The sequence below is a fragment of the Paroedura picta genome, chromosome 6 (assembly GCF_049243985.1).
Source record: "Paroedura picta isolate Pp20150507F chromosome 6, Ppicta_v3.0, whole genome shotgun sequence".
Lineage (NCBI taxonomy): Eukaryota > Metazoa > Chordata > Lepidosauria > Squamata > Gekkonidae > Paroedura > Paroedura picta.
Window position 1 is genome coordinate 70,999,703 of NC_135374.1, and position 20,160 is coordinate 71,019,862.

At 41.8% G+C, this 20,160-nt stretch overlaps 1 protein-coding gene across 11 annotated transcripts in view; it reads right to left on the minus strand.

Moving 5' to 3' along the window:
• The window catches only part of IL1RAPL1 (interleukin 1 receptor accessory protein like 1), a 937,510-nt gene that overhangs the window by 536,647 nt on the left and 380,703 nt on the right, over positions 1 to 20,160 (minus strand). Inside the window, exon 1 of one of the 11 annotated variants that reach the window (XM_077343001.1) lies at positions 15,347 to 15,520. The exons of the other annotated variants lie outside the window; for them this stretch is intronic. The gene's annotated coding sequence lies outside the window, so the exon portion shown is untranslated. Of the gene's footprint in view, positions 1 to 15,346; positions 15,521 to 20,160 lie in introns of those variants that run through there. 11 annotated transcript variants of the gene reach the window in all.

Consider the following 20,160-nt stretch of genomic DNA (forward strand, 5'->3'; position numbering starts at 1 on the left):
GTTGCAACGAATCTGCTCTGATTCGTTGCAACGGAGAGACCAATCTAGCTAACAGGAGAGACCCATCTAGCTAGCAGGTGGTGTTTGAGCTGCCATTTCACCACGCTCCCCCCTGAGTGAAAAAAAAATACCCCCCCCCCGCATGGGCGCAATTTTTGGCCGAAAATAGAGTGAAAAATAAAGGGAAAATAAACCAGCAAACAGGGCTGTATGGTGCTTGGTGCTTGGTGACTTTACTCTGGGGAAGGACTGCAGCCAGGGAAACCTCGCTGGGTAAACGAAGGTTCACCAGTGCATTGATCTCCGCTCGCTCTGAGAAAAAAAAATGGCGATCACTTCGCCAGAAGATCAGAGGAGAGAGCCAGGGGGAGGGACTTTGCAGAAATCACAACAATGGTAATGCACAGAACTTTCCCGCTAGATTGGTTGCAAGAGTGTAGCGCATTCCGGAGGGTGAATCCACTTTTTGGGATTTCCCTGAAAGCGCTACAACGAAGCGCTTTTTGTGGATCGGTTTCATGAGTGTGGCAGATTGTCAACGACGTTGTGCATAACAGCACATTAGTAGCAATTTCAATTTGCAACCATTGTGCAATTTTGAACGAGTGTGGAATGGCCCCTAGAAACCACGGAATGACATAGGTGCTATTGAGTCAAAGGCTAGGACAATTGCAAAATTGATTTGTAGAGGTAAATACTTTTATTTTTGGTCATTGTATGTATATTGAATTATATGGACTTGCACTAAATGCAAGAAAAGATCCAGTAAAAATCTGTAATAATGTTGAAACTGGGCACAGGAACAGGAACATGGAAGGGAGGAGAATGTCTTCAGAAAACTCACTGCATTCATGGATCAACAGGCACTGTATGAACTGTTTTTGCTTTTGAAAGGCATAAGAATAAAAGGATTAAGTGAAAGTTAATGTGTAGATGTTCCACAATGTTGTGCATATCGTGCAAATGTAATATAGTATATGTTTTTTTTGTCCAAAATGGCATAGTGCTAGGGCACATTCCATTTCCACCTGCACCCTCATTTGTTCCTGCCAGCAGCTTCAGCACAGCTGGGTAAATAAGCAAGGTACCTGGTAGAGAAGCAAGACATTTACTTCATTTACACCAGTTTGAAACTTTTGGGAGATTTTGGGGGGTAGAACGTGAAGGGGGGGAGGGTTTGGGGAAGGAAGGGCCTACAATGGTGTATAATACCATAAAGTGCACATAACCGAAGGAACCATTTTCTTCAGGTGAAATGATCAGTTGTAATAGTAGGAGATCTCCAGCCATTCCCTGGAGGTTGGCAACCCTACCCATAGTATAAGCAATTAGCTGTATAACCATTTAAAGTTCTATGCCTCATCTGAATAGTAAAAAGGACTGGAACAGCAGCACCCATTGCTCCAATGGCAGTTAATAAGTTTATCATAAATATCTTCATCGGACCATTCAGGATAGTACTTGCTGATACAAGATTCAAAACTAATAAAATTTCTATTGATTTATGGCTAGAATAATACAGAAAATCTCATCAGAATACAAGGGAATGAACTACGGCAGACACTGTATTCTCTCTAGTAGAATAGGTATGAATTTTTCTTGTCAATAGAACCTTGTCATATCTTGGTCAACCTGGTGATATCATCCTGCCCTTGTCAGAAAGTTTACATTATATCCCTGAAAAATAAACACAGCATGCTAAATCAAGGTTTCTTAGTTGATGCTGGCATGTGAGTTATTACAGCAACAGCATTTTCTACCCTGCTTTTTGTCAGTGGTTACCTGGGAGAGAATATAGTATGTGCTTGTTACATGCAATGGACAATATAACTGAAAAAAATGAGAAAACAATTGGAAATATACTTTAGCTTGTGTATCACAGAAGTCAAAGAGTGTGAATTTTGCCTAGGGGGAATGTCAGTCACCAAATAAAGAACTGATGAAATTAAACCTACTAAATGCTGATATCATTTGAGGTGCATGTATTTTTTGGTGGAACTAGGTGTAATTTAAGCTACTATAAACTTTCCACTCAGATACCAGGTGTTCCAAAGTTAGCGAGCATCTAGACTTTGAATTTGCTGCTATGAAGTAATTTTTGTGGTGCACAACTAGAATATGGAGGTCACTGAGGCAGGAATTATATATTGACAACAAGGGATGTTTCAAGAAACAGCTCAACAGCACAGTACTCCAGATCAGATAACTCAAAACAAGAAGAAAAGACCTATCCTTATAGTAAAGAATGTTTTTAAACAATGTCCTTTCTTGAGTTTACTTTCAGCTTATTTCATTCCAAGGATGTCAGCCAGAACGATTTTCCAGATAAAACCCGTTTTCTATTTTTTCTTCAGTGGCAAGTTCTAAATTATAAACAGTCACAATTAATATATCATTTTAATTTTGTTAGATGTAAACTAAAATAATTCATTTGTGTTCATACCATACCTCTCTTTTTTAAAGTAGTATTGGTATTTAAGTAGTATTGGTATGAACATAAATGAATTTTATCTGTAAAACTGTTCTGGCTAATGTCCTTGGAATGAAATAAGCTGAAAGTAAATTCAAGAAAGGACACTGTTTAAAAACATTCTTTAGTATTGTTTAATGCTATAAGGCAGTGTTCCCCAACCTTTCTGAGGCTGGGGACCGGCAGGGCATCGGGCCGCGCCCGTGCGGACCACGCCCGCACATCGGGCCACACCCGCGGGCCGCGCCCACACGGGCCACGCATGCACGATGTGCGGCCCGGCCCTGATTCCCTTTCCCCACCCTCCCGCAATAAGAAGCTTCCCGGGCTGCAAGCTTGCGGCCTGGGAAGTTTTTTACTGCGGGGGGGGGGCGGGGAGAGGGAGCCGCAGCCCGGCGCTATGGCCTTTGCGGCCTGGCACCGGGTCGCGGCCCGCAGGTTAGGGACCACTGCTATAAGGATAGGTCTTTTCTTCTTGTTTTCAGTACTCCAGATAGACAAAAGAGAATCCTGGCTGAGGCACATAAATTTAGACAGTCGTTTCAATTTTCTGTAATACTTTCCAGCATAAACAGGCTTTTACTGATTAGCCACTAGATAGATCCTAATATGCATACAGGATCTAACCCAGATCACCTTTCCCTTTCCCAACAGTCATACTAAATAGCACCAGGTTTGCTCCTTGCAAGATACAGGCCTAACAACTGGGTACTCTACTCACTGTCCAAATTTGTGCCAAACCACTCTGCCACACTACCAAGGAGTGATACCCTTCCCTCTCTGCTCTTTTCATGAGGCAGAACTGAGCTCTCCCTGCTCTCCCTCAGGCAAAACTGAACTCCAACCTCTGTTGTGTTTCCCTCCAACACTCCACCCCCACCAACTCAAAGGTGATTGGATTCTGGAACAGCACTCCCATAGGTTCAATCGACTGACTGTTTTTCATTTCAGGGATGGGACAGAGTTCTGTCCAGCACAATGGGTTTGGGGTTATTGTCCATCAGAGTCTGTGTTTCTGTTTAGAAGCAATCACTTTAGGTGCAAGATCCATCAAGACAAGAAAGATAACACATTTCTGTTTCCATAGCAACATGGATGCTTCTGTCATCCCTTTTCTTTCAGCCTGCATGCTGCTGTGCAATACACATATTCTACAACTATGCATACTCAGTGGGTGACATCCACTGCTTTTTCCCGCAGCTGTTTTCTAGCACATTACAAAACTCTATTGCAATCTAAACTGCATTATTTCTATGCCCATTATGCTGATATTCAGATATCATTTATCAGAGAAACACCACAGTGACGAGATTCTAACAATATGTGTTGTTTTTTCTGGTTCATCAATACGTTTACAGTTGAAGTAAGCCACAAGTTACTCTTAGTTGACTTGGATGCTTTAGGATGCTTTAGGCGTCTCTTGGATGCTTTAGGATGCTTTGGGCTGATCCTGCGTTGAGCAGGGGGTTGGACTAGATGGCCTGTATGGGCCCTTCCAACTCTATGATTCTATGATTCTATGGCTTCCATTAAAAGTCGCTCTTAGTTGACTTCTATTAAAACAAAGTAAATATGAATTATAGGTAAAGGTATCCCCTGTGCAAGCACTGGGTCATGTGCTTGCACAGGGGATACGCCCTCTAGCATTGGGGTGATGCCCTCTAGCATTTTCATGGCAGACTCAATACGGGGTGGTTTGCCAGTGCCTTCCCCAGTCATTACTGTTTACCCCCCAGCAAGCTGGGTACTCATTTTACCGACCTCGGAAGGATGGAAGGCTGAGTCAACCTTGAGCCGGCTGCTGGGATTGAACTCCCAGCCTCATGGGCAGAGCTTTCAGACAACATTTCTGTTGCCTTACCACTCTGCACCACAAGAGGCTCTAAATATGAATTATACAAAAATGAAATATAATATTTAACCTTGAACATATATGCAAGGCAACAAAAATATACAAAAATAAAACATTAATAATCACAGTTTAGTGTTGGTTGATTACAGATACTTTTACCCTCAAACATGCTGATTGTTTTAAGATAAAGAACAAGGTGATCCAAAGAAAGTATTTATTTCAATGCTAAACAACTATCCTTAAAATAATAACATTTATTCTGTGCTGAGTTCCTTAATGGTTGTTTAAAGATCCTGGCATGTTATAATTGTCTTAAAGAAAACAAATTGGGAAGTTTCTCAATTACTATAGTCAGCAAAACAAAGATTACAATTTTTGTAAGATAAAAAATGAGGACATGAGTGAAGCAATGTGGGTATCTCTATAGGTACTCTCAAAGAGCAGGTTTAATGTCCTCACATATTACTGAACAATATAATGATGGAAACCTCACAATGATGTATAACATTACCTGGGATTAACAGCCTAAGGCTCCTTGTCCTTATTTGATCCAGACAATTCATGAGATCCTCACCACCTTAGACGTGAATGATCTCAGAATGGCCAGAGGGTCTTGGAAGATCATCCATGGAATTAATTATTTTCTCCTCCCACTAGTCACACTTATGTGTAGCCATCTCTCTGTCATCTCATTATATATGAGCCTCCCTGAGCCTTCAGGGAGGGCGGTATATAAATCTAAATAAATAAATAATAAATAAATAAATATTAGCATAGATGTATAAATATTAAGTAGTATTGATCATATGGTTAGATCAGTCATCTAGAAACTGTTGTACCAATAAACAAATTGTGTTACTGTTTCTGATGTCCTAATTGTTCTCAATCTTAAGGTTGCCAAGCTTACTAATAAAAAGGTAAAGGTATCCCCTGTGCAAGCACCGAGTCATGTCTGACCCTTGGGGTGACGCCCTCTAGCGTTTTCATGGCAGACTCAATACGGGGTGGTTTGCCAGTGCCTTCCCCAGTCATGACCGTTTACCCCCCAGCAAGCAAGCTGGGTACTCATTTTACCAACCTCGGAAGGATGGAAGGCTGAGTCAACCTTGAGCCAGCTGCTGGGATTGAACTCCCAGCCTCATGGGCAAAGCTTTTAGACGGCTGCCTTACCACTCTGCTGTCATGACCCCCCTGGTTCATGCCATCCTGTCCTACACCGAGCCTGCATATTCTCACACTCTCATGCCTTCTCCGGCCGGGGCAACCCAAGGCCATAAAGCAATAAACCTGTCCTCTGAGAACTTCCCTCCCTTCCTTTCCCAGCGGGTGAGGAGCCCCAACAACTGTATCAATCTTGCTGTTAGTGTCCTTGCGGAGACAGCTAAGTCTCAACAATGTGCCAACCTCCCGATAAGGCACCTGGCCATCTGGCAGCCTGGGAACAGGACCCCTTTTGTCACTTCTATCCGCTCTCCCGCCGAAACCTTCTGAGTACCCCTCCCTTATTTGGTGGGCCCTATATCTGCCCTACCTGTCCCCCATGTACTTTGTTGGACTCAAGATCTTTGCTTAGGAAGATCTTGGCATGCTTAGCTAACTGTGGACTTTGCCTAATAAAGCTCTGCTTTGGAATTTGCAACCGACTGTTGGATTCTTGATGCGCTTTTACTTGGGACTCCACAGGCTGGGCTCAGCCTGATTCCTGACACAAGAGGCTCTTAGCTTACTAATAGTTGACCTTTAAAGTAGACTTTTCTAAAAACTGCAAAGCTTATGAATTCCAGAAGATCATGTTCTACTGTGTATGGTTTTTAAAGTGTATGAGCAGACTGATACCTACTGTTCTTACTTTGTTCAAGTACTTGTTCTAAAACCCTTCATAACCCTCCAAATAAATAGGAAATGTCCAGGGAGGAGAAAAGAGGCAAAAACAGATGAGCAATTACCTCCCTCTCTCCTGCTTTCTTACAATAGATAGGAAAAACTACAAGCAAAAAGTACTCCATCTTACAGGTCACAAGAGCACCATAGAATAATTCAAGATTCTGTCTCCCTTGACAATGAGTTTCAATGACTGTTGGCAGGCTATAGCATCAAGATGGGTTGACAATTAGTTATGTAACTAAAGTGTCAGAGCATAAATACAATAGGCATTTTCTGATTATTTTCTGGTAATCTGTAACTCAATTCGCAGCCAAAATGCATTTCTAGCACATAGAGCATGAGCACTACTGCTTCTGTTGTGAACGTCTAAGAATCAATGACAGAGAGCCTTTTGCAAAATCATTAGTTTGATCTTTCTCTGCTCAATTGTTATGACCAGTGTCTAGTTAGAAACAGATAAATACACATTCTTGATGTACCCTTTATGCTACATTTGGATAAATTACTACATGCATTCTGTCAATACATCCGAAGAAGAAAAAGAGTTGGTTCTTATATGCCTTGATATTTGTATGTACCCCTTGACATTTGCAGGTATAATGGCCAAGAAATAGCAGTGCCTATAAATCAAAGAATCGTGCCAGCGTGTTTCAGAGTTTACAGTTTGGAACTAGGATCATGGTGACAACAGATTCAGATCCATGCTCTTGCATGGAAACTTGCTGGGTGCTCTTGGGTGAGTCACATACTGTCAGCCCAACCTACCTCACATGGTTTTTATGACAATAAAATGAAGAAGACAAGTCAGTAGAAGCTGGTTTGGGTCCCCAGTGGGAAAGAGGGAAGGCTATATCTTCTTACAATATATTACAAATATAAATAAACAGAACACATAAATTTTGTACCCACCCCCTACTAAGAATCACAGGAATTAATCACTGTCCAGTTTTTATGTTGCGAATAACTATTGCATGATTAAATTTTTGCATCCTCATGCACTGACATGCATATCCCCAATTTGGAAGAATGTTGTTATGAAACAATCTTTTTATTTGGGGGTACTAACTGCCTGGAAAGAGCTGAGTGGAGTAACTGCAGAAAACTGATATTTAAGTACCATATTTATTTCTAAGTACCATTGCTAGCAACTGCTGAAGCAATAAGGCTTGCACAACACATTCATAAAACACATTTTTTTAAAAAAGTGCATCCAACTGAGAAAATGATAGTTACCAATTATTCATATTTTCAAGTTGTTCACAATAATAATTAATTAAAATCATTGTATGGATCCTGATGTTAGAATAGGTATGCCAACATCTCAGTTGGAACTGGAATTATCTTTGAATTTCAATTGATCTCCAGATAAAGAGTACAATTCCCTTAAAGAAGACGGCAGCTTTGAAGGGTAGTCTCCAAGCTGAACTCCTTCTTTTCAAAAGATTATACTTTCCCCAGACTCTATCCCTGTTTCCAGGAATTTCTCAGCCCAGACTTGGGAACACTCATGTCAGACATTGCCCTATATAAGAGGATGTCACTATTCTCTAGTAGAAACTGAAGATCAGACACAGACTTCAATTACCTGTTAGTGGAGTGGCCTGAAAAATCAATTCAAATGTATAAGCAACACACACACACAAACTCACACAACACAAACAAAAAACCCAACTTCTTATATGTGTGCTTCTCCAAGCCTCAACAGTTTCTGGTCTTTCCTGAGGAAGGTCATGTTTGCTACCCACTTATTCGTAGGAACACAACACGATCAAAGCTACCATCATCTGAAAGATGGGGATAATAGTGTAGGACTAATGTTTCGGTTTGCTTTTTCTGCCCTCATTTCTGCCAACTCACAGTTTCAGTCTATCAGTGATCAGCTTGGTCACAACAGATGCTGATCCATTTGGTGGTGCTTCATTGTGGATAAAGAAAGACAGTTCCTTCTCTCTCAGCAACTGGCTTTGATTAAGAGTTGCGACAAGTTTTAACCATTTCCATCTTGAGGAACCAATGTGTCTGGAAGTGTAGTATAAATACATAGAATAAATAGATCTATATATTAATAACCAAATCTGAGGATCCAGAACTGTGAACAGGCAAGACAGATCTTTCTATAATCCTCAAAAAGGTCCCTAGGTTTGCAGGGGGGGGGGAGGATGTGAACTCTAGAAAATATTTTTTTTAATGAAAAATTTGGGAAAAAAGATTTTGTGGTAGTATCTCAGGAGGGCAGTATTTGAGGGAAAGGCCTCAAACAGATATGACACAGTCCACCCTTCTGAACGGTCATTTTCTCCAGGTGGACGTACCTCTGTCATCTGGAGTTCAGTTGTAATTCTCAGATATCTCCAAGTCCCGTTTTGGAGGTTTGTCACCCTTGTTCTGGCAACAACTTTTGGGTGACCTGATACCACTCAACTTGTATGACTGAACTCGGCCTTGCCTGCTTGCAATTGTTCAACAGTAACCACCCTATGACAGCCAGTGTGGTGTAGCGGTTACAGCGTCAGTGTAGGGTCAGGGAGACCTAGGTTTAAATCACCTGTCTACCAAAGACACTCACTCGGTGATGGTGTGCCAGTCACACACTTTCAGCCTAACCTACCTCACAGGGTTGTTGAGTGGAAGAAAAGGAGGAGAGGAGAAAAATGTAAGCTGCTTTGGTCCCACTGTGGAGAAGGGTGGGATATAAATGAAGCAGATAAGTAATAAATATATCTGAAGATAGGAGGCCAAAAAAAGGCAGGTTGGTGAATGGCTGAGAAGGAGATAATGCGGCAGAGAACTTTGGCCCCACAAAGCTGAGCCACAGTTTCCCTAAGAGGATGCTTTCAGGAGATGGGGGAGAGAGGAAAATCTTCAAACAGATAAAGGTAGGTGCTGTTGGGAGGGAAGGAGATACAGTTACCAACTCCAGGTTAAGAAATACCTGGAGATTTATGAGTGGAACTTGATGAGGGTGGAGTTTGAAGAGAGAAGAGCCTTCAGAAGGGTGTAATGTCATTGATTTTATCCTCTGAAGTAGGCATTTCCTCCACAGGAACTAGGGTTGACACCTCCCAAAGGCTGGAGATCGCCTGGAATTACAACTGATCTCCAGATGACAGACCAACTCCCCTGGACTAAATTATTGTTTTGCAGGGTGAAATTTGCAGGGTGAACCTAGCATTATACCCTGTTGATGTTGCTTTCCTCACAAAACCTTGTCCTCCAATGACTCTGCCTCCACATCTCCAGAACTTCCCAGCTTAGAGCTAACAATCCTAAAAGGAAACTAATCTCTGTAACTTGGGGATGTTTTGATCCCAGGAGATCTCTAGGCCCCACCTAGTGGTTGACAACCTTAGAAAAAGAAAAAGAAGCAGGAAAGAGGGAGAGGCTATGGGGCTTTCAGGAAAGTGAAAGATGAAAGAGTTGGGGGTATATGCCTCCTGCAAATCCTTTCAAGTTCCTAATTGTAAATTTAATATTCCAAAAATAAAAAGGAATGAACAATAAATATTGAAAATGGGAGCAAAGAATGATGGTTGGTCACTGTGAGGATCCAGAGGATCCAGCAGGGTTCTTTTTATGTGTTTTTCTTTATACTATTATTGAAATACTAGTAATAAAGCCCATTGTATAACAAATACAATGGGCGCTAGCAGGCGGGGGCAGAGCGAGGGACTGGCGAGGGTAGGGTGAGTAAAGGTGGCTTACCCGTTAGAGGCCTTTTGCGAGGGCGGGCGGCTCCTTGGCGGCGTCTTCTCGCCAGCGGCCATTTTTGTTTTCGTCAGTGTCTTCGTGGAGGCTGGCGGGGGCCTGCAAGGCCGGCGACCTGGCAGCGGCGCTCTGCGCTGCCTCTACTTCTTCAGGTGGATTGATAGATGGCGGCGTAGCGGAGCCGGTGGCCGGGGAGGCTTGCGACGACGTTGGGTGGACTGAGCCAGTGGTCCCCAACCTTTCTGAGGCTGGGAACCGGTAGGGCATCAGGCCGCGCCCGCGCAGACCACGCCCGCACAGCGGGCCGTGCCCATGCGGACCACGCCCACGCTGACCACACCCGCTCATCGGGCCGCGTCCGCGCATCGGGCGAATGCGCAGCCCGGCCCTGATTCCCTCTCTCCTGCCCTCCCACAGTAAGAAGCTTCCCGGGCCGCACGCTTGCGGCCTGGGAAGTTTTTTACTGCGGGGGGGGGGCGGGGAGAGGGTGGCGCGGCCCGGCGCCATGGCCCGCAGGTTGGGGACCACTGGACTGAGCGACGGCGGCTCTTGTCTTCCGCCTCTGGCAGGTGGGCGGGCAGCGGCGGTGGCCTCGGCGGGGCTTGGCAGCGGCGACTGGATGCTGGCGGCCGGGCGCAGGAGCCAGTGAGGCGGCCGGCCGCAGATTAGCTTGGTGGCGTGGCGTGGCCAGAGGGCGCCTTGGACTTGCGGGGACTGTGGCTGGGGCTGCCCTTCTGTGCCAGTGGCGGTGCGGAGTTGACGATCCTCGGAGGCAGGAGCCTCCGACCGTGGTGGCGCGCCGGGGGGGATCGCCGCTCTGGAAGTGCTGCCGGGCGATCTGGGTGCTCCTGTGCCGTAGCGCGCTGGCCAGGTCGCTCATGCTGGAGTCCATCTACTGGAACTGCCGGGGGCTCCGTTGTCTTCATGGAGGTGTCTTCATTTAGTCTGGCGCGGTGTCTTCCTTGAGGCTGGCGGGGGGGGCTCCGTCTGGCGCTTCGCGCCTGTCACCGCGTCAGGCTGCCGGGGGCTCCCTTGGCAGCGGCCTGACGCATCGGAGACGCTTCGCGCCTCCTGACGCGTCAGGTCGCCGGCCAAGAAGCAGTTGATCAGGCGGGGAATCGGAGGGACCCTCTAATAGTCTGTCCGGAGGAAGGGGCCAATTGGCACCCTTCCTCATCCCGGACACATCCCGCCTTCCGAGGGCTTACTGTTTTATTTAGCCCGCGGCGCCCGCGGCGCCACAGGCTTGTGTTAAGATATTTATAAAGTTGACAAAGTTTTTGAATTGCTTCTTGTTTTCTACCAATGTTTTATTTCCATTGACTAGTTGTTGGGACAAAGCAACTGACACACTGACATCAGTGGGGATATTAGAATCACAGTGAATTTAAACAGTGTTAGTGAAATGGGAGTGTTACTCCCAATCAGAAACACAACCAATAAGGCTTCTGAAATGAGCAGGAAGCTTAATTCAAACAAAGAGGAACTCAAGCACATCAGAAGCCTGAATTCCAGGGATAAACTTACAAGCTTTTTATAATCATTTTTATAAACTTACAAGCTTTTTATAATCATTTTTATAAACTTACAAGCTTTTTATAATCATTTTTTGGACATAGGCATATGTTCATCCTTATGTTTAACATCACATACCTTTATACCCCATTCATCTGTTTTTCAATTCAATTTTCCCATCTATAGTTTATTTCTTGCATTCTTTAGCCGTTATGCTTGCTTCAGCTGTTTATCCAAACTCTCAGTGTCTTCTGCTTTTTATCAATATTTGGTCATGCAGATAACTCCCTTGGTACAATTATCTAATTGACAAAGGAGGATAGAATGTTATCTTTGGCTCCTAAGCAACCTTTCTAAGTTAAAGTACCTGGCATAGAGTTCATTATCGTGCATACCATATGATGGAATTTCACTTTGCTATTCTCCAGACTCCAGCAAGCAGTGGAATTTTACCACTTAGCTGTTATTTCTCATCTTCAGCCTGAAACTCAAAATGCAACTCAATAGGGTAGCAAGGCAGCAACTTTGAACTTTGGCAGGAATCTTTGGAGGCTGAAATATGGGAGTGTGTCATCAGCATAACATATTATATTACTACTAAGAGAAATCTGGAGGGTGGGAGAAAAATCAAACATTGTCATTGCCATGATAGTGTTACATCATTTCTAGTTTTTTTCTCTCTAGGAATGTCTCTTTAGGAATCTTGTAGTGCTTCTGGTGATTTTTAAAGGGCCATAATCTCACTTCTAAGTTTTCCCCAGAAGTGACATAAAATCATCATGCCAATGGTTATTATTTAACCATTTGTATCTCACCTGCCAACAAAAGTGCAATGGACAAAGGGATTGTTAACATAGCAGGAAACTGGCTTACCCTGGATGGTGTACAGCTCTCTACGGCTGACTCCGCCAAGAACCTAGGCGTGATTCTGGATGCTTCCCTTACAGTGGAAGCCCAGATCACAAAGGTAGCGCGGCTGGCTTTCTACCATCTTCGCCAAGCCAAACTACTAGCGCCCTACCTGGCCCCGGAACACCTAGCCACAGTGATCCATGCGACGGTCACCTCTAGACTAGACTTCTGTAACTCGCTCTACGCAGGCCTGCCCTTAGCCTTGACCTGGAAACTACAGCTGGTCCAAAACGCAGTGGCCAGGATCCTCACTGCAATACTGTGGAGGTCCCACATCTGACCCATTCTCCATCAACTGCAATGGTTGCCAATTGAATTCTGGATCAGACTAAAGGTTCTGGTAATTACCTTCAAGGCCATTCGCAGTCAGGGCCCAGTGTACCTGAGGGACCGCCTCCCTGCCTATGCCCCCAAACGAGCTCTGCGCTCCACCGCCACCAACCGGCTAATGGTCCCTGGCCCTAAAGAAGTCCACCTGGTCTCGACCAGGGCCAGAGCATTCTCTGTCCTGGCCCCCACCTGGTGGAATGAGCTCCCAGAAGAGATCAGGACCCTGACAGAGCTTAAACAGTTCCGCAAGGCCTGCAAAAAGGAGCTCTTCCGCCAGGCATTTGGTTAAGACCAGGCACAACCAACAATGAACAAAGGTCCCCCGCTTTCCCCCCCCTTCCTCCCAGAACTCCACCAGAGTGCTCTGGACCTGTTGTGCCATTTGCACGGTTGCATTGTTATACTGTTATATTATTATTATTGTTATACTGTTTATTATACTGTTATTCTGTTACAACCACTGTTATTATTGTATGATTATTAATGAAGACTGTTCTATGTATTGTTTATAAGTTTAATGTAAACCGCCATGAGCCTCCGGGGAGGGCAGCATAGAAATATAATAAATAAATAAATAAATAAATAAATAAATAAATAAATAAATAAATAAATAAATAAATAAATAAATAAATAAATAAATAACCATATTTAAAACCCATTATATTAAGTAGAATTTAAGCTTGACTAACTTTTGTTGAGACCCTCTTGTGGCGCAGAGTGGTAAGGCAGCAGACATGCAGTCTGAAGCTCTGCCCATGAGGCTGGGAGTTCAATCCCAGCAGCCGGCTCAAGGTTGACTCTGCCTTCCATCCTTCTGAGGTCGGTAAAATGAGTACCCAGCTTGCTGGGGGTGTAAATGGTAATGACTGGGGAAGGCACTGGCAAACCACCCCATATTGAGTCTGCCATGAAAACGCTAGAGGGTGTCAACCCAAGGGTCAGACATGACCCGGTGCTTGCACAGGGGATACCTTTACCTTTACCTTTACCTTTTGTTGAATTGTGTGTTATATATTAAGGAGATCTTTAACTGTGCAAAATTAAAAGATCAACCAGGAATTCATTACAATGGTCTAAAAGTTGAAATTCTATTTTAAATTTACCCAAAGTCATAGACATTCTTCAGAATGTTTAATGTTTTAAAGTCCCCATCAAGTCTTCTTAGCCATTCTGTGTTAACAAAACTGTTATAGTTTTAGTTTCAGTTATTAATACGTAATATAGGAAAAGCAGAAACAAATATAGAAGGCATGCTATAGAAAGTGGCATTTCTACAGAACTGCACAATTTCAGCACAGGTCAACTCAATAATATCTTTTCCCCAAAGGTATGCTTAATTAAAAATGAAGCACATGCATTTCAGGAATAACCTCAACCTATATTAAAGAATTAAATGAATCTGAAAAAGTAAGCAACCTACTGACCTGCAGCCTGCTTTTTAACATTTATGTAAAAAATATTTTACATTTTATATTTATACAATAAACATAGTTTAATACCACCTACAAATGCACACGGATATCACCCACAAAACTCAAAATATTCCTTTCCTTACTGCCCAACATGGGTCTGCATGTTTGTACAGCCCCCCCCCCCAAATAAAAGGTAGGGAATAATATCGGAATATATTGAATAAATGACTGCAGACACAAACACCCAGGATGAAAAAAAGAACACCATTCATGCCAGTAGCCCATGAGTATATAATTGTGACACTCTCAGATTTAGGACAATATATAAAATACTTTTCCAGTAATAAGGCTACCTGTGCATATCAGGAGCAAAATATGTGTACTTATTGCCTCAAGGACTGGGCAATGCATAGATTTTCCATGTGGGTACATCTTCTGTTCACATGAACTGGATTTTCCAGAGTCTTATTTTATAAAAATGGAAACTAGACATGCATAGATTCACTGAAATGGCAACTGCACATATCACACTCTATACATGTAGTAGACAGGCTCCTGATTTGTGTAAACAGGATGGAATGAGACATCTACAGAGAACATCTATAGGATTTTGAACTGAATTCAGCATTTCACATTCTTATATTGCTCATCTATGTTTTGCCCATCAACAGAAGTTCCAGAAGGAACATTACAAAACAAAATAGTTCAGCCTTTTCAAGACGAAGGAAATTTCCGCACAGTGGTCAAAATGGTGAGATGACTCCTACCTGCAATAATGTAATATCAAAATCAAATGTATTTCATACAGCACTGTGGCCAGATAAAACAGATAGCAAAGAACACTGCACAGCAGAAATTACATAATCTGGGAACAGATACAAAATTTTAAAATATTTAAAGTTGCATGATTAATGAGTACATTATAAAAAATTGCATCAAGGAGAACCAAGATTTTTTGAGATGCCAATTTAGGGGAGTGGAGATGTTGATATAATAATTGCAGATGGGCACCTTACTTAACCAATTAATATCTACAAATGGGTAAGCCAGGGCTGTTTATTCCTTTATGTTTCCTACAAATGCCATTTTGATAAGAAATATTTTAAAAAACCTCAAGGGGCAATCTCCAAACCTTTACTTAAACTCTATTCTACAACAAATTCAAAAATAAAATTAAGCCATATTCTTGAAATAATTCCACCTAGGTATTACAGAGGTACTATGAAAAGAAGACGAACCAAGCAGACAAAATGAGTACAAACAAACCATTTCAAGCAGTAACAGGCCCGGGTTTATCTTCCTGAATCCAGCGTGTTTAGTCCATATGTTTTTCAGGGCTGCCAGCTGATAAATTGAGTGTTTTTCCCTTTGTTTTGTTCCAAGAGCTGGCCTGTTTAGCAGTTCTAACAAGAAAGGGAAAAGCCTCTGGAGACTGATAGGAGTTGTTCAAATGAATGAAAACAGCTACATGTTTGTTCTGATCATGAACTTGTAGAGTGACAAACAAACACAAAGGCTGTGGTAGACTACTGCCCTGTGCTATCTGCAGCAGTGATGAATAAGCAATTTGTGATTGTTAGCAGGAATACAGCTCACTAAACCTTGCTGTAGGCTTCAGAAACACAAAAAATAGTCAAAATATATTCTGCATTCACAGAAAGATAAGTCATAATCCAAATTTAGATGTGTGTTGTATTTTAACATTTTTGTTAAAATGTGTTGTATTTTAACATTTCAGACTGAAACCAGTCTGAAAAATCAGGCAGTTTTTCGAAGGAAAAAAATGTGTTTCTTTTTATTTTCAGAATATTTTGTTGGGAGAACCATGTCATGGTTTGAATGCCTCCCAGAATCTTAAGTGTCAAATCTCAGATTTCCCAAAGTATTTTTAAACTGTTGGCTAACCTATTTAACAGAAGAGGAAAATATAAAAAGGACAAGAGTAGAAACATGTTGCAACATTATTGCTTTGCTTCCAGCTTGCATACACATTTGATGTAACATGGGCAGACATACTCTAAAGTTGAGGACACCACTCTATAGACAATAAAAATGCGTAGCCCCTCTAATTATAAATCCAGGAAGAAACAATAATTTATAAACTAGATGGTAAGTCTTGCTGGGTTGCTTCATCTGGATTCTAATTTTACTACCAAATCAAAGATTCCAAGCCTAGTTTGGCTTTGGTCCAGGGTGTGGAAGCTCACCTGACAGTGCAAAGGCTACGCCTTTAAGGTGAAACACTGCCTTACTAACATTTTTTCCCAATATACCATATTTTCAATGTGGTCAAATGTATGGATAGTTGAAACTGGAGACTAGAGCCATGAACAGATAAGAGATTTTTACAAACCAGAAAATCCTGACATTAAAAAAAATGGAGCAGCTCCTTTAGCTTTAAGAAACAAATACCGTCAGTGGTCGTTGCTAAGCCACTACAAAAATATTACTAGCCTTCCAGCTTCTTAGTAAATAAAAAGCAGAGAGACGGGGGCTACAGCCTCTCCATAGCAATTTTAACTTTGGTGGGAGGACTCCTCGAGGCCAGGCCTGACAGCAACTACTGAACAACTTGTCACCATGACAGATTGGCCAAAACATTTTTAGTTAGTTTGTTATTTAAAACCCAAACCATTGCATAACTCAACCAGAACTGGGTGTTCAACAGCAGCCACAGCATGAAAACCATTGTGGTATAGTTAATCACTACACCACAATGGTTTTCATGCTGTGGCTGCTGTTGAACACCCAGTTCTGGTTGTTCCTAGAACCTAGAACCCAGTTCCTAGGAGAGCCATGTTTGAAGCCCTGCTGTGCCACTGAAGCTCACTGTGTGATCTTCAGCCAGGTATACATTTTCAGCCTAATTAACCTTGCAGGGCTGTTCTGAGGACTAAATGTAGAAGAAGAGAATGATAAAAGATGTTTGGGGGACATATTGTGGAAGAAGGTGGAGAATAAATGAAATGTATAATAAATATAGCTGTATGTTGGAACAGATAAAAGACTAATTGGTAGGCAGAAAGTATAAGAAGAAGAGTCGGTTCTTGTATGCTGTTTTTCTCTACCAGAAGGAGTTTCAGAGCAGCTCACAAGCGCCTTCCCTTTCATCTTCCTACAACGGACACCCTGTGAGGTAGGTGAGGCCAAGAAAGCTCTGATATTACTGCTCCGTCAGAACAGCTTTATCAGTGCTCTGGGTAGCCCAATGTCAACCAGCTGGCTGCATGTGGAGGAGCAGGGAAAGTTGAGGATAAGTGGGGTTGCCAGAGGGGAAACAGTCTGGAGAATGGAATACAGGGGGGCATTATATGATCCCAACAAGTCCTTGCAGGTTCCCCACCATGCAACTGGGACTTCCTGATGGCTGGAACCACAGAACTGGTTCCCAGGGGGATGAAATGAGAGAAAGCTGAAGACCGGTATGTGTTTGTGTGTGTGAATAAAGATCAGTAGTTTGACTGGTGGGTGGGAAGGGAAAAGGGAAGCAGGAAAAGGGAAGAAAAACGTATGGGAGTTTTCAGGGAACCAACAAAGAAATAGTGGGGGAGGAGAAAAATCAGATACACCCAAAATCTTAGTGAGCCACCACACAAACAGTTTTCAAACATTTTCCAGCCATCTCTCACATGGTATTTTCTGAAGCCAAAACACCCTTGGTGAGGTTATTTCTCCTGCTTTGGGGCTATACATATAGCAAATAATCCCTCTGAAGCTCTTTTCATTTATGTTAATGGCTGTGTCAATCTATGGTTTTACCATAGAGGGATTTTTTTTTAAATCCTAAGGCATCCATGATATCACTTTTGGTTAAAAACAAACAAACAAAAACAGGGTACACTTGATCTCCCTCCTGTTTTCTCCCACCAGTTCTTAAGGCACCAGCGGGCAAATAAATGCTGAGAAATTTATTGCTATAGCAGGAGACCTGGACTCCCTAGGAATCCTATCCCACTTGAGGCTTGCTTTAGGCATGTACTGATCTTGTTTAGGTATCAGATCAAATTGTTCAACCAAAATATTTTTGAATAAATATTTTACTATTTTTTCAGTCTGAAAATGTTATTTTAAGATGCTCATTGTTATGACAGGGTCTGTAATTCAGGATTTTAATTAAGCACTTTTAATATTTATTTTATTATGTTTTATTTTGTAAGCTTCTTTGGCCAGTTTCCCTGGATAGATGGCATAAACACTTGGTAAATAAATACTATAAATCTGATAAGATTGTGCCATACTAAAACATTACACTTTTGGAATCTGAAAGGCTGTCTTATATTTGAACTTTCCACTGTGATGAAGATGTGTCTTCTGCTTTTAAAAAAATCCCACACACTATTTAACAGCAAGTAGGGAAATCACAATTGGTTCTTAGATATATAAACATTAATGACATGAAGTGATATCTTGGTATTCTATTCACTTTGCTAAACTCCTCAGATAAAGGGAAAATTTGCATTGAATGTATAATATAAAAGCATCAGGTTTGACGTTTATAGTGGGAGAGGGAGGATGAGGGTAATTTAGCTAGTATTATTTGGAAATAGGAGAAGGGAACAAGGGTAATCTACATTGGAGCATGGCTGTAGGTGGATTCCTTCCCCCCTGTTTTTACCTACAACTTAGTTTGGAGTGCCATAGCAATATTTCAAATACATAGAACATTTATTTTGGCTTAAAGCTTGTTGGAATTAGGGCACAACAGCAAAAGTAATTCCAATTCTAAACAAGTGCATAAGCATAAAAAGGTGATTGATTACGTTTCACAGTATGCTTGAGCACTGTCTTAATTTCTTCCACTAGCAAGTATGTTTAAAGTTCAAAATAATTCAGTAAATCTGCTATTAAATTGCATGGAACTGCTGAGATTCCAGCAAGCTAAGCATCACAATCATACTGATACAATGTTAATAGGCATCCAAACTGGCTGATACTTTTGCACAAGATACAGGTAATGCTAAAATGTATCTTGTCTCGACAATGCATAAACCTAAACCAAGTCTTTATGGCATTTAACCACAATGGTCTCAGTGTGTCTGCTGCATAACAAACAGCTTATCAGTGATTAACAGATCTGAGTATAATGTTGAATATAGAATTGGTGGCCAGCAGAAATACACATCGTAGAATCTTTCAGACTGTTAATCAGCAGAAGCAAAATATGCCTGATCATAACATTTTTAGTTGTTATTCTTCATTTTCTAAAAAATGCTAAGCTAGTATTAAGAAAATACTGTATGTTAGTAGGTCTCAAAACTGTCTGCAAAAACATGAAAACAGTAGCTTAACATTAAAATTAAATGCTCATAATACTAATTTTATACATGTTTTCTCAAAATCCAAATTTGCTACATTTTTTTCTTTTGTATTATTGTTTTAATTAATTATATTAAGATTTATTGCCTGTTGTTCCCAGACAGTCTGGCTTGTGGCAGGTTACAATCAAATTTTTAAAAATGATGATGTTGTTGTTCAGTCGTGTCCGACCCTCAGCGATTCTATAGAAATGTCTTCGCCATGCATCCCTGTCTCTAACTGCTTCTTTTAATTGGTTCATGGTGATCCCTGTATCGGCTTTGATCGTGTCGATCCAGCGGATCCTTTGGCGACCACATTTCCTTTTGCTGCTGACCATGCTGAGCATTAATGATTTTTCTAGTGAGTTTGATAGCATGATGTGTCCAAATTAAGTGAGCTTTAGCTGTAATATCTTCCCTTCTAATAACATAGTTGGTTTGCTTCTCTCTAAAACTATCTTGTTGGTAACTTTGGCTGTCCGTGGTATTTGCAGCATTCATCTCCAACACCATAATTCAAGCACATCTATTCTCCTCCTGCCTTCCTTCTTCAGAGCATACAATTTAAATCTGATAAAACTCTTTAAAAAAACCCAAAGTTAAACATCCCCCAACAAGATAGCACATTTATGTCTAACTCCGCATTCTCCCCAAGAGCAGACCCTGAGCGCCAATGGGAGGATGGCGATGTAGGATGTCTGAAGAGTCAGACACTGGGAGAGAAAGAGATTAAACTATAAATTAAATTTTAAAAGAAAATTAAACAGAATAGAATAGTGTTGC